Genomic DNA, 24996 nt, shown 5'->3' with positions numbered 1-24996 from the left:
TGGTAAAAAAATCAGAACACATGGAGGTCACAAAGGCCCCACTTCTGTTCCAGCTGCCTAGTAAAAACAAGTGTAATCAAACATAAATGTACGAGTCACAGAAAAAGCCATCGTACACTTCAGTTTTACCAGATCTGATCAAAGTGGAGAGTTATAGTGATCTCTTGCCTGTTCTGCCATGCTACTGCTTGGTGTGGCCCCCTCCAGTGAAACGACTCCTCACAGTTTGAGAAATACTAACTTAAGCTGAATTGAATGTATTGCACACATGTTGACTTTTATTTTGATTCTTCAGACTTTTAAATTTCCCAGGTTTAATGTGACATGCCAATGGGATCACAACATTCTTAATTCTTGACCATCTTCGGCATAGAATTTGGGACTTAAACTATAGTTCATAGAACCAGTACACTCCAATAATTCTGACCAAGTGAATATGCAGAGTTCAGCTTAAGATTACTATCACATTACAAGTAGATCTAAACTTTATGTGGACAACATTTAGTCAGCTAAAGCACTGTGTATCATAAAATATTGGCATATTTGTTCCTAAAACTGAACCTAAGACACAGTACTTTCCTCAATACCCATAAAGAACATAAATCCAAATTGTGTGAACCAAATACCTTTACAAACAACGCTGGATATACAGTAGCTTGATCTGGGAGTGCAGTAAACAAAAAGTCATGTGATACAATGTCAACACTCTGTGCGAGTTACTGACAATCTGTAACACAGTGAACCTGTGCTCCATTATCAGGTGTCCCTATCAGAGTCCCCTTTACATCAAGAGTCCTCATCAGAGTCCTCCTTACATTGTAAGTACTCATCAGAGTGCCCCTTACATCAGGTGTGCCTGTTAGAGTGCTCCCTAAAGTAATGCTACCCTCGTGAGGGCCGCTGTGTTGTGCATACCCCTAAGCTCTGCACAGCCAGGCAACAGGTATTTTTCACAAAGACTTGCATCCAGGAGACAGTAACCAGTCTGTGGGCATGGTTTTGTTATTTTTATTAGGGGAAATAACCTGAATAGGGAAATAGGGATTATGGGATGCCCAGTTTGGCTTGAATCATTGAAGGGGGGACAACTTCCTTCCCAAGTACCAAAACAGATCCTGGACTGTTCTTTTCCTTGAAAGTCATGAGTCTTTGCAGATCAGTAGCAACAACCCTTTATGGGCAAGGAACTAGCACCCCCTCAAAAATCAGCTTAGCTTCTTGTAACTACATGCAGAGATGTCTTTTCTCCCCCTGTAGAGCTGCTCCCAGCTCCACAGCCTGCAGACACTACCAGCCCTCCTGGCTGCTTGGAAGATCTCCCAGGACAAGGATTATGTATTGAGCCCAGCACTATCCTTTGAAAGCTTATTACATGTGGCAGACTTTCCTACGTGGATGCCAGGGTGTACTGATGTACTCACTCTGTCCTCTTTTCTCCCACTGCTCCAGGTCTCAATCCCATTCATGTTGCACTGCTGAATGTATCCTTCTGAGCCAGCCCGATCCCAGGCTGGTCCCTCCCCAGACCTAGGGGACCCTTCCCAGGCACCGACAGTCTCCTCAGCACTCCATCTCCCTTGTCAGCCTGACTCTCCCATATTTATGGGCCAGTCCGCCACTCTACCAGGGCCTCCAAGCCTGGACTTGGCCAGACTCCCATAAAGCAGATTAGGTATCCACCCCTTCTTTCTTACTGACTTCTTGAAGGTCAATGGTCCTCCAGAGTCAGAAGGAGGCAATAGAGATCCAACCTGTTAAGTCATCCAGCTGACCTGCGCTTACCTGAATCACAGACTCACACAGTTACTATGAGTTATATACATTGATTTTACCTGCAATACACTGCACTATTCTAGTAGCACACTAGACGGTGCTACACTTACATCAAGTGTCCCATCAAAGTCTCCCTTTACATCAGCTGTTCCCTACAGAGTGCCCTTTGACATATGATCAGTTACCCCATCAGAGTGCCCCCTTACATTAGGTGTCTCCATCAGAGTGCCTCCTTAAATCAGATGTCAAAATCAAAGTGTCCCTTTTACATCAGGTACATCAGGTATCCCCATCAGCCCTGGTTCACACCAGTGTGACTTGTCATGCGATTTGTCAGATTAAAGTCACATGACAAGTCGCACCCTATTTGCCACTTTGGAACCATTCAAATCGATACGAGTCAAGTGGCAGAAACTTTGAAAAACGCTTCTGCACTATTTTTGTGTGATTTCATGTGTGGCTTGCATTGACATCTGTTTAAATGAATTCACATAGATGTCGGCAAGTCGAAACATGAAGTCGCACTGATTAACCACTTTGAAATTGTGCCGAAGTAGCATTACTTCCCAATCAGAGTGCCCCCTTACATCAGTTCTCCCCATCACAGCACCCATTACATGGATTGTCTTAATCAGAGTGCCTCTTAAATGTCTGCATCAGAGTTCTCCCGTACATCTGTAGCACCCTCCTAGTTGAGCTAGAGGGAGCTAGATTCCTGATTGTCAGTGAGGAAGGCTCAGTAGCAGCCTGGATGTAATAGCCAGAAGGTCAAATAGTGGTCATTACCTGAGAGGCTCTGCAGGCCGGCCCTTCTGGAATTTCCCCCTGCTCTAGGGCTTTCGAGGAAGGCCCTAGAGGCAGTGGGTGGATTTAAGGAGTGGCTGGCTTGCACTCTTGAGGGATCTTTGCCAATCCCCAACAGGAATTTGGAAAGGAGCTGGACACCCTTAAAAATGTTGGAGTCTGCTCATCTGGAGGAGAGTTCGAATGAAAGATAGAGAGGAAGATGTGAGGCTGAAGGAAGGAGGCTGCGGGGAGGCCCAGTGTGATGGAGCCGACCTGGAACTGGGAAGGAGGAAAGCTCAGAGCTCACCAGCCCCCTGAGCGAGGACCATTTGCATGGCAGGGAAAGAGTGGCACAGCTGATAGCCCTGGTAGCAGCCACCACACCACCAATGGTACAGGAGAGGATCTGAGTGAGTACACCTGCACCTCCTGGGCAGATAGGAATGGAACACTCTGGTGGGAAACCAGATTAGTCACATGCCAGTGACTGTTCATCTCTTAAAGTGACAGGAACTGGTTCCCCTGTTCAGGGATACCTCCAGAATACTGGGTGAAGAGAAGTTAATCTAGGGTCTGGGGTGGTACATTAAGGAGATTCTGGCTAGCTCTCCTATAAGGCCTGTACTGCAGAGAAGGCTTGTAAATGGTTCCAGGAAGTTGTTCTCAGTTTATCAGTTTCCTTGGGCATCCTGTATACTCCTAACCCTATCCCAGTTCAAATCACCTAAATAAAACAAAACCAAAGTTTAAGGACTGATCTCTATGTGTGATACCTGGCTGTGCAGGACTAAAGGTGAACACAAATCTTTTAGCGACTCCAGCGGGGTAATGCTACACATCAATTGCCCTCATAAGACTGGCTCATGGATCAGTGAATGTACTCTCAGAAACCTGGGGGGGGTCACAGCTCACCATAGCACCCCCCTAGATCCAGCCCTAATTGCAAACCCAGTTCTTGCCTTGTAAAATTAGCAAACTACAGGAGGAGAAAAAGACCAGTAACTATACACAAGGAGAGAGAGCAGCAGTGACTTGTCTTTATCACAGGAAGTTCTGCAAAGAGACAACATTTCACACTGGATTACTGTACAGATCTGAAAAAAGCACACCAAGATTTAAGTAAGAAAGCACATGCCTCTTGTGTTTGACAATATTTGCTTATCCTGGAGGTCAGCTTTCAACTCTGCATTAGTTTTCTTTTTTTTTAGATTCTTTTTCTGTTTATTTTCACCTTGTGAGTTAGCCATCAACACGCTTCCTGTCTTAGGGTATCTCCACTCTGGATGGAGGAGTAATGGAGACACCTTTGGACAGCAGCATTGTTAATTTGAGGAGAAGATAGTGTTGGATGCACTGGCATATTTAGTTGGACTTGAATAACAAATTAAAGCTCAACTCCAGCCAACACTTTTAAGGGCCCATTCACAACAGCAGCTGTGGCTGTACACTCTAGCAGTGTTTAACGGTTTGTTTCAACCCTCTAACTGCCACTTTTGGTGGACAACGTGGTCTGTTAAAGGAAGTTGAAAAATAACAGGCTAACTGGCAATGTCACCAGGTCACCAAAAAAAAAAAAAAATCAATGCATTTAATACCAAAAAATAATAAATAAAATATTTGTATATCAGTGCTGCTGAGCTCTTTCATAGTATTTTAGGTACTACCTTTCTACAAGCATGTGTAGCACTACCCCCTTAGGAGTCGCTGAAGTTTGGTTCCCCCTATAGTTCGGCACAGCCAGGCAACATGCATTTTCCCACACAGTCTTGCATCCAGGAAACAGTAACCAGTCCTTGAGCTTTGTTTTGAAGTTTTCTTTTAGGTAATTGAACTTGCATGGGGTAAGGGGTGTATGGGATGCCCAAAGGTATAGTAACAAGGACAGCTTTCTGGAACTATGTACAAGTCTCTAGACAAAGATCCTCTTCTTGGAGAGCTAGCCAGCATCTCCTGTACTACCACTCGAGACCCAGATACTCCTTTATCCGGCTACCTGGAGGAATCCCTGGACAGGAGACCCAGTGCCTATCACTTTAATTTTTTGACAGTCCTGGGTAGGCAGCCAATCCAGTTCCCCACTAGAATCCTCCTTCACTTTACTGGCCCAGGGGGTGAAGATCTACTCACTCAGTCCTCCGTCTGTGAGCGGATGGGTTGGTGGCTGCTACCAGGCCTTCTAGCTGGGTTGCTTCTTCCCTGCTACACAGGTGGTCCTCTCTCTGGGGGCTAAAGAAGTCCTGAGTTTTCCTCCGTTCCAGCATCCCTGCTTGGTGGTGAGCCCCTTCCCATCTGAGCTCCCTCCCAGGCTCCTGCTCTCCAGCCTCATTTCTTCATCTTCCACCCAAACTCTCCTGCTGCTGAGCAGGCTCTGTCATTTTTAAGGGCTATCATGACCCCATGCCAAACCTCCTGTAGGTAGTTGGTCAGGATCCATCAAAAGTGCAAACCAGCCATTTCTTATCTCCACCCATTGCTTCTAGAACTTTTTGCAAAGTTCTAGTGCAGGATAAAGTCTGAGAGAGCTGGTCTACAGAGCCTCTCAGCCCTGACCTGAGCTCCCTCTGACTATTACACAGACTGCTGCTCAGCTTCTAACAAACAAATTAGAAAATAGCTCCCCCTAGCTACCTAGGAGGGTGCTACACATACATTCACATCATTGCTCTGCAAATGGCTTTTTGATAGTGACAATGGTGAACAATGCCTGTACAATATATATTACTTTTAGTCTCCCTTGGGGCACATGTGACAGGATAACAATGCAGGAGCACATCTGGAAGACAGTTTTCATCCCATAGCTGAAGATGTTTGAACATGGATCTTCGTGACAGAATTGCCTGGTATTTCAATTAATACTTCAGATTTAGATGGATTAAAAACATTTAAAATAGCATTAGCTTTTATTTTATAGTTTATAATGTTACTTACTAATTAGGATTACACATATTATGTGTAGCATTTGCACTTGATATCACATACAGTATGTGGACTGTTTGTTAATAAATTTACACTAAATACAATTTACAACTAAATTCACAACATAGGAAAAATGCTTAAAAGTCCAAATTAAATTTTTTTTTAAAGAAGTGTCATGGAGGAAAATACAGCATGCTCCATGTTGCTAGCATTTTGGTCTCCACAGGGATGAATTAATATGCTTGTAAAATGCTTGCAAATATTTGAAATTTTACGAGCACTTCGCACATATTTTGAAAGCTTGTGGAAGCTACAGAACATCAAATGAGTTACAAATGCAGGCTATTAAAATGCAAATAAGATGCATAGAAAATGCATGGTACTGCATGAAAAAAGTGACATGCTTGGAATTCATATGTGTTTTTCTATGAAGATGCAATGCAGTGTGAATTATCTCTCAAACTGCTAGTGGCAAGAACCAAATATATTACATAAATTATGTAGAAGATCCCTGGAAAAGTCTATCTAAAGTAAAAAATTACCATAATGCTTCCTTTTTCTTACTGTAAAGATACTTTCAGAGAACAGCTGCTATTTGCCTAATTACTAAACTAAACCATCATATCAAGATGTTTTATATTAAATTGCTAGTGCCGCTAAAGGTGTAATTTGATAATGTAAAAACATGCTTGCCATGCATACATGTACATATGTTGGAGGATTACTAATGCTAATGACTGATAAGAGCTGTCTGCCAGATTCATCTTATTTTTATCTGCCATCTGCAACCAAGGACAGCAGCCAAAACTCCTGCCCTGGCCACCTCAAGCAGGTTCAGATGAATAGTCTCTCCTCCTGCTTCCGACAAGGAGCTGGATTCAGTCCAGGGTTTAGAAAGGTGAAAAGAGGAGAAATAGAAGCCAAATCTGACTGAATGGAGCCTAAGCCTACTGTACATTAGAGAAAGTAATGTAACCTTAGGAAACTGCCATCTTTACAGGGTTAATGGGTCATTCCCGTGTGGGATAGTGATGTCATATAGCCACATGTTATTGATTTACAGCAGAGTTCATGGCAAACAGAAACATCTACACATATAGCATTTTATATAAATTCTGTATAATTCCCTGCAAACTGCCAGAATGTTTGAATTATACTAGCAAAAAGAGTGCTAGCTGTGGCTGGTGAAATGGCAGAAAAGGCTGAGAGCAGTTATGACTGACATAAATACTTCCTTTGAGTACTTTCTTGGTCCTTCTCCTGGAAGGGTCCATGATACCCCTACCACAACCTTCTTCCCAAGCCCCCTTTGTACAAACCTTAGCCATACCTACAAACACTCCTAGACTTAGGAACCCATTTCCTCTCATACTTAGTGGTTGGTTTGGGTAGGGAACTATAGTATCTCACCAAAGTGAGTACACCCCTCACATTTTTGTAAATATTTTATTATACCTTTTCATGTGACAACACTGAAGTAATGACACTTTGCTACAATGTAAAGTAGTGAGTGTACAGCTTGTATAACAGTGTACATTTTCTGTCCCCTCAAAATAACTCAACACACAGCCATGAATGTCTAAACAGCTGGCAACAAAAGTAGTACACCCCTAAGTGCAAATGTCCAAATTAGGCCCAATTAGCCATTTTTCCTCCCCAGTGTCATGTGACTCGTTACTGTTGCAAAGTCTCAAGTGTGTTAAATTTGGTGTTATCGCTCTCACTCTCTCCTACTGGTCACTGGAAGTTCAAAATGGCACCTCATGGCAAAGAACTCTCTGAGGATCTGAAAGAAAGAATTGTTGCTCTACATAAAGATAGCCTAGGCTACAAGAAGATTGCCAAAACTCTGAAACTGAGCTGCAGCACGCTGACCAAGACCATACAGTGGTTTAACAGGACAGGTTCCACTCAGAATGACCTCACCATGGTCGACCAATGTAGTTGAGCGCACATACTCAGCATCATATCCAGAGGTTGTCTTTGAGAAAAAGACGTATGAGTGCTGCCAGCATTGCTTCAGAAGTTGAAGGGGGGGTCAGCCTGTCAGTGCTCAGACCATACACCACACACTGTATCAATTTGGTCTGCATGGCTGTCATCCCAGAAGGAAGCCTCTTATAAAGATGATACACAAGAAAGCCCGCAAACAGAAGCAAAGCATGATCCCCTCCCTTCGGAGACTGGACTGCAGGGCAGTATTCCAACATGATAATGACCCCAAACACACCTCCAAGACTACCACTGCCTTGCTAAAGAATCTGGGGAAAAAGGTGATGGACTGGTCAAGCATGTCTCCAGACCTAAGCCCTATTGAGCATCTGTGGGGCATCCTCAAATGGAAGGTGGAGGACCGCAAGGTCTCTAACATCCACCAGCTCTGTGATGTCATCATGGAGGAGTGGTAGAGAACTCCAGTGGCAACCTTTGAAGCTCTGGTGAACTCCATGCCCAAGAGGGTTAAGGCAGTGCTCGAAAATAATGCTGTCCACACAAAATATTGACATTGTGGGCCCAATTTGGACATTTTCACTGTTATACAAGCTGTACACTCACTACTTTACATTGTAGCAAAGTGTCATTTCTTCAGTGTTGTCACATGAAAAGATATAATAAAATATTTACAAAAATGTAAGGGGTGTACTCACTACGGTGAGATACTTTACATAAGGCCATTGCTTCTTCTATTTGATTGCTTGATATTTCTTATCTACAAAGTTATCATGGTTTCTACTAATGCAAAGCTAATTGGTTATCTATTCTCTGCCAGTGTTTGAATGATAATGGAAACATGTCACTGGAAAGTCATACTCGTATACACGTACAGTGGGCAAAATAATTTTTTGATCCCCTGCAGATTTTGTAAGTTTGCCCACTTACAAAGAATTTAAGGTTTTTTTTTTTTATCATAGGTGTATTTTAAGAGATAGAAAAAATATCAACCAAATATCCAGAAAAACACATAATACAAATGTTATAAACTGAGTTGCAGTTCAGTGAGTAAAATAGGTATTTGATCCCCTACCAACCGAGAATAATTCTGGCTCCCACAGACTGGCCATGTGCTCATGTGGTACACAGATTAGTTTTGTCAATTTAGGAAGGTGTTCCTAATGACAACTTGTTTTGTGTACAAAATACACCTGTCCACAGAGTCTCTTTCTTCCATTCAAACCTCACTAAGACCAAAGAGCTGTCAAAGGATGTCAGGGACAAGATTGTAGACCTACACAAGGCTAGAATGGGCTACAAGACCATCAGCAGGAAACTTGGCGAGAAGGAGACATCTGTTGGAGCAATAATTTGCAAATGGAAGAAATACAAAATAACCATCAATTGCCCTTGGTCTGGAGCTCTATGCAAGATTTCACCTCATGGGGTAAGGATGATCATGAGAAAAGTGAGGAATCAGTCCAGAACTACATAGGAGGAGCTTGTGAATTATCTCAAGGCAGTTGGGACCACAGTCACCAAACAAACCATTGGTAACACAATACACCACCATGGATTGAAATCCTGCAGCGCCCGCAAGGTCCCCCTCCTCAAGAATGCTCATGTATATGCCCATATGAAGTTTTCCAATGAACATCTAAATGATTTAGAAAATGATTGAGAGAAAGTTATGTGGTCAGATGAGACCAAAACTGAACTCTTTGGTATTAACTTGACTCACCATGTTTGGAGGAAGAAAAATGCTGACTATGACCCTAGGAATACCATCCCTACAGTCAAGCATGGAGATCAAAACACTATTCTTTGGGGCTGTTTCTCTGCTAAAGGTACAGGCCGACTTTGTCACATTGAGGGGCCAATGGACGGGGCCATGTATTGTAAAATCTTGGATGAGAACCTTCTTCCCTCAGCCAGAACACTGAAGATGGGTCATGGATGGGTCTTTGAGCATGACAATGACCCAAAACATACCACCATGGCAACAAAGGAGTGGCTCAAGAAGAATCACATTAAGGTCATGGAGTGGCCTAGCCAGTCTCCAGACCTCAATACTATAGAAAATGTATAGGGGGAGCTGAAAATTTGAGTTGCCAAGCAATAGCCAAGAAAGCTTAAGGATTTAGAGAAGATCTGTAAAGAAGAATGGACCAAATTCCCTCCTGAGATGTGTGAAAACCTGGTAACCAACTACAAGAAATATCTTACCTCTGTGCTTGCCAACAAGGGTTTCTCCACCAAGTACTAAATCATGTTTTGCTTGGGGATCAAATACTTATTTTACTCACTGAACTGCAACTCAATTTATAACATTTGTATCGTGTGTTTTTTCTGGATTTTTGGCTGATTTTCTGTTTTTATAATTTAAAATACATCTATGTTAAAACATTATAGACCCTTAATTTCTTTGTAAGTGGGCAAATTTACAAAATCTGCAGGGGATGAAATAATCATTTTCCCCACTGTACATTTTTGGATATTGTTGTGACAACATACCGTAAATAATTAAAACAAAATAAAAAATCCCACGTTTTATGTAGCCAAGTCTAAGAAAGGCATGTAGACTGCATATAGTTGAAACATAGGTCAGAAGGTAGAGTTGTAACACATAAGTAAGGATTTATAATGCTCATATAGGCTAGGTTCACATCTATGATCTATGTAGGTTGCAGATGATGCTTTTTTTGGCACGTTTCGCATTTTTGAACTTTGCGTTTATTATTATTATTATTATTTATCGAGTTTATATAGCGCCAAAGGGTTTGCTCAGCGCTGTACAATAGAGGGGGGACAATACATGAAACAGAACAGTAACATCAAACAGCACACGAGGGGTTAGAGGGCCCTACTCTTTCGAGCGTACAATCTAGGAGGGAGGGGGTAGAGGCACAGGAGGAAACGGCTGTGGGGGATGGAGTGGTAGGAGGAGGGAAGGGCAGCGGCTGTTAGGTGAGGGTGGGGTAGGCTTCCCTGAAGAGGTGGGTTTTCAGGGAGCGCCTGAAGGTGAGGAGGGAAGGTGACAGTCTGATGGATTGGGGTAGTGAGTTCCAGAGGATGGGGGAGGACCTGGAGAAGTCTTGCAGTCGTGCGTGGGAGGAGGAGACCAGGGAGCAAGATAGAAGGAGGTCCTGTGAAGAGCGAAGGGTACGGGTAGGGTGGTACCTGGGAATCAGGTCGGTGAGGTAGTTAGGGGCAGTGTTGTGAATGGCCTTATAGGTCAGGGTGAGCAATTTAAATTTAATGCGTTGGGCAATGGGGAGCCAGTGGAGGGAGAGGCAGAGGGGGGTGGCAGAGGTGGAGCGGCTGGTGAGGTGGATGAGTCTGGCCGCTGAGTTCAGGATGGTCTGAAGCGGGGAGAGCCTGCACTGGGGTAGGCCGGTGAGGAGGGAGTTGCAGTAGTCCAGGCGTGAGATAATCAGGGAGTGTACTAGTAGTTTAGTGGTGTCTGGGGTAAGGAAGGAGCGTATCTTGGCGATATTGCGGAGGTGGAGTCTGCATGTGTTTGTGAGAGATTTGATATGAGGTTGAAAGGAAAGGTTTGAGTCCAGAATGACGCCAAGGACTTTGGCTTGCTGGGCGGGATTGATGGTGGTGTTGTTGGTAGTGATGGAAAGGATGGGGGGGGGGGCGCGGGCTGGGGGGAAGATGAGAAGCTCGGTTTTGGAGAGGTTGAGTTTGAGGAAATGGAGCGACATCCAGTCAGAGATGTCGTTTAGGAGGTGAGTGATGCGGGCGGAGAATGTGGGGGTGAGGTGAGGGGTGGATAGGTAGATTTGAGTATCATCGGCATAGAGGTGGTAATTGAAGCCGTGGGAGTGTATGAGTTTGCCAAGGGAGGAGGTGTAGATGGAGAAGAGAAGGGGTCCAAGGACAGAGCCCTGGGGGACCCCAACAGAGAGGGGGAGTGAGGAGGAGGTGGCACCGTTGTAGGAAATGCTGAAGGAGCGTTGGGATAGATAGGACGAGAACCAGGAGAGAGCGGTGTCTCTGATGCCAAGGGATACATTTTGTGGGGTTCTTTGGAAGTATGACAGTTTTGTTCATGTATTGCGACTTTCATGCAACTTTGAAGGGACCTTGATGCTACTTGAGTGCCAGAGAGTGTAAAGTCACATTAAAGACACATCAAAGTTGTATTATTATTATTATTATTATTATTATTATTATTATACAGGATTTATATAGCTCCAACAGTTTACACAGCACTACATGAGCAGAACTGTCATACTTTCCTTTTAGCCAAAAAAACAAAAATGAATAACGCATCAAAACACTTTTTTGTGCAGGTCTTTTGAAGTCTATTACAAGCAAAATCAAATGACCCTTTCTAAAAAATGCACTAGCTCAAAATGCACAGATGTGAACTAGATTAACAGAAAGCCATGTTAATTGGTCTGTAGTGCTTTTTTTGCAAAATGCAAAGCACACTAAAAAATGCGTTGGTGTATACCAAGGGATAATGGAGGATGGAACTGTTTGCAGAAAAAAATAAACATTGGGGTAAGGTGCATGTGCTGTCAGAATGTAGAATTTGCTTACTACCAGTATAACTCCTTATTACTCCATGTCTGCATTCCAAGAACTAATCCAGATAAAAATATCATGCATCCCCAACACACACCAACACCAATCAGGTCCACATTTGGGCAATGTTTACTGGCTTATGCTGGCCTCATACACAGCAATTTGTAACAATTTTAACCATATTTTATTGGGACTGGGTGGGTAAAAATATAAATCCTTTGGTAAGTAAAACAACACCTTGTATTTCTGTTGTATCTGACTGTTTGCTTTGAGCATTTCGTTTGGAATACCATTATTGAATATTGGGGGAGTCATATTACCCAAAGTATATGGGCTACAAGGTCATAATTTTCTTTTTACTGATTTGTGGGGCAACTTATCAGCCCAAAACATATCTCAGTGGACTGCAAGTGGCTGCAAAGCATAGCAGGATAAAACAGCAAAAAATTAGCATTTTCTGTCACTATCCTCGAACCAAAGCAGGATGTTTCACTGTCTGTTTCTCTCCTTCCTCTTTGCTTTCTTGCAAATTTAATTTAGTGTTGGCAGAATCATAAAGTAGTGTAGATTTAACTGCTTCTCTAAAGCTGGATTGACTGTCTAGGGTAGCAAACAAAGCCTTGCAGCAATATAGCAAATATTTAGCCAATACCCCCACTGCCTGATTTAAAATTTCATCTGGTGTACAGGGGATGATAATACAATAATATAAATGATTACATGAAATACATTCTAGCGCACTGTAAAAAAAAAAAAAAAAAAAAAACAACGAATACACGTGGACTACATACAAAGAAGACTGTGCAACCCAAGTAGAGTAAAATGAAAAAAATTCTACTAGTGAGCCAATCACACACGCACGAAATTTCATTTCTAGGGGGCATTCTGTACACTATCTGTGTAGAGATCACCTCCAGGTAGCCATATTGCATTGCATAGTATAGAAAGTTACAGGTCTGCTATCATGTACCTGGTGATGGAGGTCAATGGAGAGAGGGCTTCCCTTGTGGCTAAGTTCTGGACTCCCCTGAAAGTGGGACAGCGGGAGTCAGGCCCAAAGTTGCACAGGTCACCTGTAGGAGTGCTGGTTGGTGGTCCACTCAGGAGCACAGCTGGTGCAGGGAGATAGGTCTTCAAACTGGAGGCGCCTGTGCATGGTATGCAAGCCTTCCGGGATTTGGATGTTTGTTGATTAGTCAGTTCGAGCCAAGTTCAGGTACCGGGTGGGGAACAGAACAAACGTGGTCAGGTGGGAAAGCCGAGGTCATGCACGGAGGAGCGAGAGAGAGTATCTTTTAGCCAAGCGGAGGTCAGATCAGGGGGGTCAGTAGAGCAGACAGGTCCAAGTACAAGCTGGGTCGGAATCAGGAAGTCACAGGTAACAGGAAAGAGGAAGCAGGAACCAACCACGGGGAGCTAGAGATCATCCAGCAACCAGAGGAAGTGATGAGTCTCCTTATAAAGGCCGTCTGGCACCAGACTGAGGCTGAGCTGTCCCTCTGCGGCCATGTATATTATTGGCAGAAACGCCAGAACTTCTGCTGTGGACAGGACCCTGACAGTGCCCTGCCCCCCCCAAAGGGCAGGCTCTGGATGCCCACCTGGTCCATCTTTTCAGGATACTTGGAATTAAACTCTTGGAGAAGCCTGGGGGCATGTATATTCCCTTTTGGTTCCCAGGAACTTTCTTCAAGTGGGTACCCCTTCCATCTGACCAGGTACTGGATCTGTTTTCCCCGCCTTCTGCAGTCCAGATGTGCTTCAACCTCATATTCCGTCTCCTCCCCAACTGTTATTGGCGGAGGAAGTGGTTCTACTCTTCCTGGAAAAGGATCAGGAACAGCTGGCTTGAGTAGGGAGACGTGAAAAACTGGGTGGATCTTGTATGATTCCAGAAGAGACAGCTCAAAAGCCACAGAATTTATTTCCCTCTTGATCTGGAAAGGGCCAATGTACCTTGGATCCAACTTACGTGACGGGCACGGGAGTTTTAGATTGGCAGTTGATAGCCAAACTTTGTCTCCAATCTTCAGGGGAGGATTTCCTCTCCATTTCCTGTCATAGTGTTTCTTATAATTGGCCTGGGTGTTTCTTATAATTCGCCCGTCGTAGTGTTTCTTATAATTGGCCTGGGAGATTCAGTATAGATTCTCGGAGGTCTTTACAGTTGTTCTGTAGCATGGAGAGTCTGTCCTGTACTGCAGGTACCGAAGCTTCGGGAATGGTGTCAGGTATAGAGGAAGGGTGGAATCCATAATTGGCCCAAAATGGCGACTGGTTGGTGGCAGAATGGACTGAGTTGTTGTAGGCAAACTCTGCCAATGGGAGCAGGGATGCCCAATCATCCTGGGAGAAAGTAGAGAAGCACCGTAAGTATTGCTCCAAAGTCTGGTTTGTTCGCATCCCCATTACTCTGGGGATGGTAGGCAGACGATAGGCAGAGTTCTATGTTTAGGGCCTTGCAGAAGGCTCTCTAACCTGGACGTAAACTGCACCCCTTGGTCTGAGACAATATCACTGGGCAGACCATGCAACCTGACAATCTCTTTGATGAAGGTCAGTGCAGTCTCTGGTGCAGATGGAGTACCCACCATTGGTAAGAAGTGGGCCATCTTGGATAGCTGATCCACTACTACCAGAATGGTAGTAAACCCCTCAGAGGGTGGTAAGCCCACAATGAAGTCCATTGCGACCCTCTCCCAGGGACAATCAGGAACGGGCAGGGGCCTCAGTAACCCCCAAGCCTAGGTTTTGTCTCCCTTGTTACGTAGACACACTGTGCATGATTTCACATAGGCTCTACAGTCTTGATTCAGGTTGGGCCCCCAAAAGGATCGCTGGATTAGTTCCATTGTTTTACGGGCTCCAAAGTGTCCAGCCAGTTGATGATCATGAAAGGCCCTGAAAACTTGAAATCTTACTTTTTGGGGTACAAAGATCTCATCCTTGTGCCAAAGAAGGCCATCCTGCCTTCTTAACGAGTCTCATTCGGGTTCAGGACATAGTGCATAGGCTTGCTTGATCGAATATTTTAGGCTGGGTTGGATCAGCAAAACATTTTGGGCTGACAAGATGGTGTTGGGGGGAGAAGGCTCCTCTGGGTCCGGGATCATACGGGAAAGAGCATCTGCCTTCCCGTTCTTGGATCCTGGGTGGTAGGTTATGTTGGAATTGAATCTGGAGAAGTATAGTGCCCATCTAGCCTGCCGAGGTCTTAGGCGCTTGGCGGATCTTAGATACTCCAGGTTTTTATGATCCGTGAAAATCATAATTGGGTGACTAGCTCCTTCCAAGAGGTATCTCCATTTTTCGAAGACTATCTTGATCGCTAAAAGTTCCCTATCACCCACATCGTAGTTCCTTTCAGCTTGGCTCAGTTTCCTAGAACAAAAGGCTATTGGGTGAAGCAGAGCCTTTGGGCCCTGGCGCTGGGAGAGTACAGCTCCTGTAGCAACTTCAGATGCATGCACCTCCAGGATGAAGGGAAGTGTTGGTTCTGGATGCTGTAACACCGGAGTGGAAGTGAACTGACCTTTTAACTGCTCGAACGCTCTTTGAGCTTCGTGTCTCCAGCAGAAACGTGTATGCTGGCAAGTGAGTTGGGTAATAGGGGCAATGATGGTAGAAAAGTCCTTAATAAATTTCCAATAGAAATTGGCGAAGCCCACAAATCTTTGGACCTCTTTCCTGTCTGAAGGTGCAGGCCATTCCAGGATAGCTGATACTTTCTGAGGGTCCATGGAGATTCCCTCAGTGGAAATTATGAGCCCCAGGAACTGAATGGACTGCTTTTCAAACTCGCACTTCTCCACCTTCGCACACAAGCCATGCATCCTTAGAGTGTTTAGCACCTTCCTAACATGATCCTGATGGAGTTTCAGTGAAGCAGAGAAAATCAGGATATCATCCAGGTAGACAATTACGAAAAGGTCAAGGTACTCTCTTAAGATGTCGTTTACAAAGTGTTGAAACGTAGCCGGGGCATTACACAGCCCAAACGGCATCACTAGGTACTCAAAATGTCCAAAGCGCATTCTGAAGGCGGTCTTCTACTCATCGCCCTCCCTTATACGGACTAAATTGTAGGCCCCCCGTAAGTCCAATTTAGAGAACACTCTGGCTGTTCAGAATCTCTGGAATAACTCGGGCACAAGAAGAAGAGGATACCGATTTTTAATGGTAATTTTGTTAAGCTCTCGATAATCAATGCAGGGTCTGAGAGACCGATCTTTCTTCTCAACAAAGAAAATACCAGCCCCAGCGGGGGAAGAAGAGGGGCGGATGAATCCTTTAGCGAGGTTCTCGTCTAAGTAATGTCGGAGGGCTTCTAGTTCTAGCTCGGACAATGGGAAAATTAGCTAAAAATGGCATTTCTGCCCCAGGAAGTAACTCTATTGGGCAGTCGTAAGACCTATGAGAGGGCAGCGTGTCAGTTTTCAAGGAGGTCGCGGTAGATAGAGGGAACTGATTGACTGGCCTCTGGTGAAGGTTGAACTGAGAGACATATTGAAGAGTTGGTGGAAGCAGGGGCACCACAGTGTTGCAGACAATATTCCGATGAAAAGATGATTTCCTTCTGAGGCCAATTGATCTGTGGGTTGTGGGCTTGCAACCACGTTTCCCAGGATGGCCGGAAACATGGGGGAACTGATGACGTCAAAACAAATGAACTCCTGATGGCCGTAGTCAGTGGTTGCTAGATTAGGAATGGTTTCCTGGGTAACAGGTCCAGAGCTCGGAGCAGTGCCATCCACGAGTAAGACGTCGAGTCTCTGTTTCTTAAGCAGAAGGGGGATGTGTAGGTCCTTGGCCAATTTGATGTCCAGGAAACAGCTACAGGCCCCTGGGTCAATGACTGCCTGTAACCTGACGTTCCTTCCAGTCACCTGCAATGACATGGATAGAATGACATGGGTGGTTAAAGTCCCGGATAACTGAAGGTACGAAGGATGGAGCTGGCTGGACTTACTTGTTCGTACTGGGCAGCTACGCAGGAAGTGGCCCGTGACCCCACAGTAGAGACATAGATTGTCTTGCTGTCTGTGTAGCCTTTCTTCGGGAGCTAGGGCAGGTCGGAGAAGGCCAATTTGCATTGGTTCTACCTCAGAAGTGCTGATGGGTTGCAGAGTAGGGGCAGGAGCAGTTGGTCCTGGAATCTTTGGCAAAACCCATGTGGGTCGAAAGGTCTGAGTACGCTCAGCATGTCTTTCCCATAGACGCCGATCCAACTGGGCAGAGAGCAGGATAAGGTTCTCCAAGGAGGAGGGAGCTTCCACCCTAGCTAACTCATCCTTGAGTAATTCAGACAGGCCTAGGTGGAACTGGTACTTTAATGCCGCATCGTTCCAACCAGTATCTGCTGACCATTTGTAGAACTCCACTATGTAGTCCTCCACAGGCCGCTGACCTTGTACTAGAGCATGGAGGGCGGACTCAGCAGTGGAGGTCCTCTGGGGATCATCATAAAGGGCAGCCATGGCTTCAAAAAATTCACTCACTGAGTTAAGTGCTGAGTTCTTTTGTTCCAGTAGGCTATGTGCCCAAGACTGAGGTTCTTCTGACAGGAGGAAGATAATGAATCCGACCTTGACCACTTCCAGTGAAAAGGTTCTGGGTTGTAGAGCAAAATACAGTTCACAAGCTGTTAGATTTCCAGAGTTATGAAAAAACTCTATTAGTATTTCTAGGTTCTTGTAGATGGTTGTGGGAAGAAATCCTTATGGAAGCCAGTTCAGTATAAGCAGTGTGACTTTATTTGATCACACACCAAAAAATACAAAGTCAATAAAAAACAGTAAATTCAGATATATGTAGCTTAAAATGAAATAAAAATAAAGAATATAAGTTGCTTGTTCCTTGGATATTAGAAGAAAATGTAGTTCCTTTGAATAGCTTAGATAGAAGTTTTGGCCTAGCTTAAGAGTTGTCTATGTGCTGTTCTTTGTTCAATCATGCCACGTGTTCCTTTGTTAGCATGCATTTGAGTAAGAGTGTGTGAAAGAATGTCTCTGTGTGTGTGAGTGAAGTGAAGAGATAGAAGCAACTGCCTCTTGTTCCTTGAAAAGCTGCATACTTAAAATGCATGAGAAATTAAGTCCTCCCATTAACCTTTGTTTCAAATTCGCGGGCTCCTTAAACACTCCCTTAGTCACTCCCAGCCTAACTGAAACATCTGTTACTTATTCAAACCACCAAGTCATTATCATGATTGACATGCAGACTATGAAAGAGGTCTCTGAAGTTCTTATGTTACATACAACTGTCTGAATACATGATTTATGAATACAATTTAAACTTTCAGACTCATTATAAGAACTCAAAATAAGGTGTACGTTACATAGACTAGGCTTAAAGAAGACATGAATTTAAACCTCTACTGATTACCTAGCTCAGACACAAATAATTCACATCTGTGACCACTCAATTTCAAAACCTCGCATTCACATCCAATTAAGAGGGTATTCTCTGCCAGGCATATATCAGAACTACTAAAGACCGAATTAAAGTTTAGATATTAAAAATTAATATTACACAGGCATTTTTAAAAGCTCTGAACTTACGTCGATCCCCAAGGAAACATTCAGTTTCATTCAGTAGGAACTCAGGGTTCCGGAGGTGGTAATACCACAGTGGGAGTTGTGGCAGGAGGCAGACTGGCAGGCGCGGCTACTGGGTTAGGACTGGCAGAAAGATCCTGTTCCGTAGAAGTAGAGAGCGAGTGAAGTCGCCCTTCCAACTGGAAGTATCTTTGCTGAAGATCTTTCACTTCTTGAGTAAGTGCCATCATTTGCTGGCACAGGGCCTGTAGTGCGGAAGCGCCTCTCTCGGCCTCGGAAATACTGGCTGGATGATACTATCACGTACCTGGTGCTGGAGGCCAATGGAGAGAGGGCTTCCCTTGCGGCTAAGTTCCGGACTCCCCTGATAGTGGGACAGCGGGAGTCAGGCCCAAAGTTGCACAGGTCGCCTGTAGGAGTGATGGTTGGTGGTCCACTCAGGAGCACACAGCTGGTGCACGGAGATAGGTCTGCAGACTGAAGGCGCCTGGGTGTGGTATGCAAGCCTTCCAGGATTTGGATGTTTGTTGGTTAGTCAGTTCAAGCCAAGGTCAGGTATCAGGTGGGGGACAGAACTGATGTGGTCAGGCGGGAAAGCCGAGGTCATGCACGGAGGAGCGAGAGAGAGAGTATCCTTTAGCCAAGCTGAGGTCAAATCAGGGGGGTCAGTAGAGCAGACAGATCCAAGTACAAGCCGGGTCGGAATCAGGAAGTCACAGGTAACAGGAAACAGGAACAAACCACGGGGGAGCTAGAGATCATCCAGCAACCAGAGGAAGTGATGAGTCTCCTTATAAAGGCCATCTGGCACCAGACTGAGGCTGAGGTGTCCCTCTGCGGCCATGTAGAGTATTGTCAGAAACGCCAGAACTTCTGCTGTGGACAGGACTCTGACAGCTGCAGATTGAAAAGGAAAGGTAATAACATTCAAGTATAATATGATTTGTGTTGCAATTGTATACGCTATATTATTTTCTAGTTCTATATGATAGTATCTAGTTCACCATTACCAGGCCCTGTGTGTTCCGAAAAATTGTGGCCAAAAAATGGGTGTCTACTTTCCAAAAAAGTGACTCTGGGGGTGTTCATACAGACCTGGTATTTGTTTCATATGTTTTATAACAAAAAGTGAGGGAACATTTTTTACTCCAACATCTTTGGTATTTTTTCCCTTTATATAATAAAACAGTGTTTATTAAATATCACAAGAAGAAAGCTCTGTCTCAAAAAATATATACAATTAAATTAAAATCAATTTAGGTACAGTGTTACATGACTGAGTAATTGTCACCCAAAGTATCACAGCACTGAAAAACTGAAAATGGTGCGGGTAATAGTATTAGGCTCAATGTTCGAGTCGAACATACGTTCGACTCAAAAATCGGCTGTTCGTGTGTTGGCTGAACACAAGAACGGTAAAGGCGTTTGGTGAGCTGTTTGCCCGCCGAGCACCCCACAATGCACTGCACTCTCACAGTGCATTGTGAGAGCCATGATTGGCCAAAGCAATGCGCCTGACCATAGGTCAGGTGCAACACTTTGGCCAATCACAGCACAATGCACTGTGAGAGCCATGATTGGCCAAAGTCATGGTGACTTTGGCTAATCATGGCTCACGGCTAAGTCCACGCCCCACACTATATAAGGCTGGTTACACTGCAGCCTTATGCAGTGTGTTGCTGGACAGAGGTGAGAATACTCTCTCCCCCCCCCCGAAAAAAAAAATTAAATAAATAATAATAATAATAAAATATTAAAAATAACAAAGAATAAAATAAAAAAAATACATTAAAAAAGAAACAGCGTAGGTTAGGCCCCCAATCCATACCAAGCAATTTAAAAGTGTGGGGGGTTCCCTCTAAAAGCAATACCAGGCCCTTAAGGCCTGGTATGACTTTTACAGGGAACCTAACCCCCATAAAATGTGGGGAAAGCGTGGATTTGCCCCTAAATTCTTACCAGACCCTTGATCCGAGCACAGGCCTGGCAGGGCAGGAAAGGGGGGGACGATCAAGTGCCCCCCTTGCTTGCGGCTTACCAGGCCACTTGCGTTTGGCATGGGGATGGGCCTCTTCCCACAAGGGCCTCTCCCCACAACCCTGGCCCGGTGATTATGGGGGGGATAAGAGGGCACCCTGATGCTGCCCCCACTTGTGAATGAGTAAGGGGTACTTGTACTCCTACCCATTCACTAAAGGGTTAAATTTAGAAAAAATAAAACCGCCAGAGTTTTTAAAAATTCCTTTAATTGAAAAAAAAACAAAACAACAGTTTTTTATAAGTCCTTTAATAAATAAAGCCAGCAAAGACAAAAAAATGGTTCCATCGATGTAAGGGGCTGGTAGGAATTTAGGTAGGACCCCACACATCTTTCCCCCCATTTTTTGGGGTGGGGTTCCCCTTAAAAGTACTCCAGGCCTAAAGGGCCTGGTATGGCTTTTAGGGGGAACCCCATGCCCTTTTTTTAAACAAAAGTTATGCTAAGTCGTAGGGTCCCTTCTCACCTTCCTATCAGACCTAAAGGATCTGGTATGGATTGGGGGGGGGGGGCGCTCACAATGTTTTTTTTTTTTCATGAAAATTTTATTTTTAAAAAAAATGCAGCAGGTCAGGCAGGTTAAGGGGATCCCCACCCCCCAGGCATGATATATAAAGGAATTTGTTTTCTTTTTTTTTACTTTAAGCAATGAAAAATGACTACTCCTTTTTTGAAAAAACATTTTCACTGATTCATCTCCATCAGGGAAGTACCCGAGTTCCCGTGCCCCTTTTATGGCCAATAACTTGCATATAGACCTTCAAAATGGGCACTTTTTTATTTACAAATTTGAGTCCCAAAGACTTGCATTGAGTTTGAAGCTTGCGGTCAAACGTTCATTAGGTTTAAATGTTCGACCTCAAACTGAACACAGGGGTGTTCAGTCTATCACTACCGAGTAATAAAGAGGCACAGAGTTATGGGGTGTATAACACACAGAGTGATGGGGTCAAAGGTGTTTCTCAGACATACACAGAGTTCAGAGATCAGGGTTTGTCATGTACAGAATGCAAGGGTCAGGAGAGTATAATGCACACGAGTATGTAATGTACAGAGTGCAGTAGTCATTAGATAATGTGCATTGGGTCAGGGGTGTGTAACTCCCAGAGTGCCAGAGTGTATAATGCAGTGTAGGGGTCAGGATTATGTAATGCACACAGTATAGAGGTCAGGGGTGTGTAAAGCACATAGTGTAGGGGTCAGAAGATTGCAAAATTCCCCCTGGAGGCAATACTTTCCCCATTTCCCCACAAAAAAACTAATCTGCATGCTGACCCTCCCCCAGCACAATTATTTATGCAAACAAAAATTCTCCCCAAACAAAAATGCAGAAACCCCCCAACCCAGTACAAAATCTCCCCCCTGCCAGTCTCCCCCCTCCAAGCACAAATATTTGTCCTGCCCTATTCTTTATTGACCCCACCGAAATTCCCCCTCCCTCCCTGAACTTACCTCACCTCAAATGCAGACCAGTGAGCAAGGGGATTCCTTTCAGGCTGCCCTTCGACATGCCAGAGCTGAGGAGGAGCCTGGGGGCAGCTTTCTTTGGCTCTGAATTCTATTGACAGCCAGTGGGATGGGCAGTCATGGCGTCAGGACCCAAGGCACCCGGCAGAATATGCATGGCATTTGCCTTGGGGGGCCTGCGCTAGCAATGTCCCTGGCACTAAGCAATTAACATTTCCCTTTTATTAGCTAACCTACAAATTTCTATATTTAATAAAATAACAAAAATATGAACAAGAGAGTCTGTAAAATTCTAAATACGACTTAAAGCTAAACATTAAATAACTTCCCAAAATATACGCTAACAGAAAGATATTGTATTTTCTATTTAGGATGATCACCTTCACTTGTATGCCTAAAAAAAAAAAAAAAAAATTACAGTCTCTCTTTGAATGGGATATTTAGTAAAACTAACACGTACTTAAAAACAAGGTCATTCTGTTGCTTTAATTATTTTTCTTTGAAAACTGTAGAAAGCACAAGACTGCACATTCTAAATAATACACACTTCATAAAAACGGCAAACACTAGAAAAAATCCAAAGCACAGCTTTAATCCTGTGCAGGTTTAATACATGACCCTCATTCTGTAAATGTATGTTTTGTGGACAGTGCCTGGTTATAAAACATTCAGACTGTAAACTGACATAATTCCTACAACAACAGGCAGAAATGTTGTTAACTGATAATGCGCTCTAGGTAATAATTTAACAGTCCTGGGATCGTCACTCATAAGTAAACCACATATCTACATATATTGTTGCATGCATGAAAGACCCATCCAAGATTCTCCTAAGCACACACTATCAATCCCCACAACTGTCACATCAAACTCATTTCCCGGGCTCATCTGCACACCAGAGTGTGCATTGGCTCTGAATGAATATGGTGTCAAATTAAACATGGCACGGACATCCATGTGTGCTCTTGCCAGATCTGATCATCCAACCCTGAGGCTCTCTGCAGGCCCATATGGCAGGCCTCAAACACCATACACGCTGAGAGCAGGCACTTGGCAGAAGGGATGGTGGGACTAGAAGCTTGGAACGGGCTCAACCACTTCCACATAATGCTTTGGGGATGTGGACCGTGTACCGCCAGATGTTCAAATGGCCCAGAATAACCGCAAAGCTGACATCACAGGGTCCTTCATCCCAGAAGGGGTTATCATGGCAGAGCTACATCTATTTATAACACTTTAAATTAAATTTCTGTAGGAGGATTAACTCTTCGGAGGCCATGGCACAGCTCCTGTAAGTGAGCTGTTAATTACGAGTGTGTATGCATAGCAAATTGCATATCATTCTCTAGTGGCAAAAAGTCCTGTAATTACCACTATTAACAATAAGGCCAGATCTCTAGGAAGGCTAGTGAAAATAAAACATCTAGAGGATCAGTTTTTGGAAGCTGAAGTGTCTTCTGATAATACTCCTGGTCTGTAATTAAAAACCTTTTCTTTTATTATTTATTTACCTATTTTATTCTGTAGAATTGTTTAGTTTAATTAACAGAATAATATGTAAAAATAGGCAAGAAGTCATTGTTGAGTACTGTGGTTTACCACCATTGCCTTTAACAGAGATGCTAGATTTTTTGGCAATCGCTCCATGAAGGGTCCTATGCACCCTAGTATTGCAAGTTACCATGCAAACATCAGAGTGTCATGCATCTGCTCTAAGTTTGATGGATGAATTCAGATGGTTGTCACATACACTATATTGCTAAAAGTATTTGGATACCCCTTTAAATCATTGGATTCAGGTGTTCCAATCACCTTCATGGCCATAGGTGTATACAATCAAGCATCTATGCATGAGACTGCTTCTACAAACATTTGTGAAAAAATGGGTTGTTCTCAGGAGGTCAGTGAATTCAAGCTTGGTACCATGACAGATTGTCCCGTGTGCTATAAGACCATCCGTGAAATTTCCTTGCTACTAAATATTCCACGGTCAACTGTTAGTGGTAGTGTAACAAAGTGAAAGCAACTGGGAACAACTCAGTAACTCAGCCACGAAGTGGTAGGCCATGTAAAATTACAGAGCAAGATCAGCATATGCTGATGCGCACAGTGCACAGAAGTTACCAATTGTCTGCAGAGTCAACAGCTAAATACCTCCAAACTTCATGTGGCCTTCAGATTAGTACAACAACAGTTCATAGAAGGCTTCATGGAATAGGTTTTGATGGCTGAGCAGCTGCATCCAAGCCTTACATCACCAAGTGCAATGCAAAGCGTTGGATGCAGTGGTGTAAAGCATGCCACCACTGGACTCTAGAGCAGTGGAGACATGTTCTTTGGAGTGACAAATTACATTTCTCTGTCTGGCAATTCAGTGGATGTGTCTGGTTTTGTTGGTTAACAGGAGAAAAGTACTTGCCTGACTGCATTGTGCAAAGTGTAAAGTTTGGTGGAGGGGGGATTATGGTGTGGAGTTGTTTTCCAGGGGTTGGGCTTGGCCCCTTAGTTTCAGGGAAGGGAACTCTTAAGCAGTCAGCATATCAAGACTTTCTGGACAATTTCATGTTCCCAACTTTGTAGGAACAGTTTGGGGATAGCCCTTTCCTATTCCAACATGACTGCGCACCAGTGCGCAAAGCAAGGTTCAAAAAGACATGGATGAGCGACTTTGGTGTGGAGGAACTTGACTGGCCTAAATAGAGCCCTGACCTCAACCTGATAGATCACCTTTGGGATGAATTAGAATGGAGACTGCGAGCCAGGCCTTCTCGACCGACATCAATGCCTGACCTCACAAATGTGCTTCTGGAAGAATGGTCAAACATTCCATAGACACACTCCTAAACATTTTGGAGAGCCTTCCCAGAAGAGTTGAAGCCATTATAGCTGCAAAGGGTGGACCATCTCAATACTGAACCCTGATGACTAAGGCTGGAATGCCATTAAAGTTCATGTGCGTGCAAATGCAGGCATCCCAATACTTTT

This window comes from Staurois parvus, unplaced genomic scaffold, assembly GCF_062004578.1.
Source record: "Staurois parvus isolate SC_StPar_1 unplaced genomic scaffold, SC_StPar_1.0 ptg000668l, whole genome shotgun sequence".
Taxonomy (NCBI): domain Eukaryota; kingdom Metazoa; phylum Chordata; class Amphibia; order Anura; family Ranidae; genus Staurois; species Staurois parvus.
Note: the sequence above shows the minus strand (reverse complement) of the source record.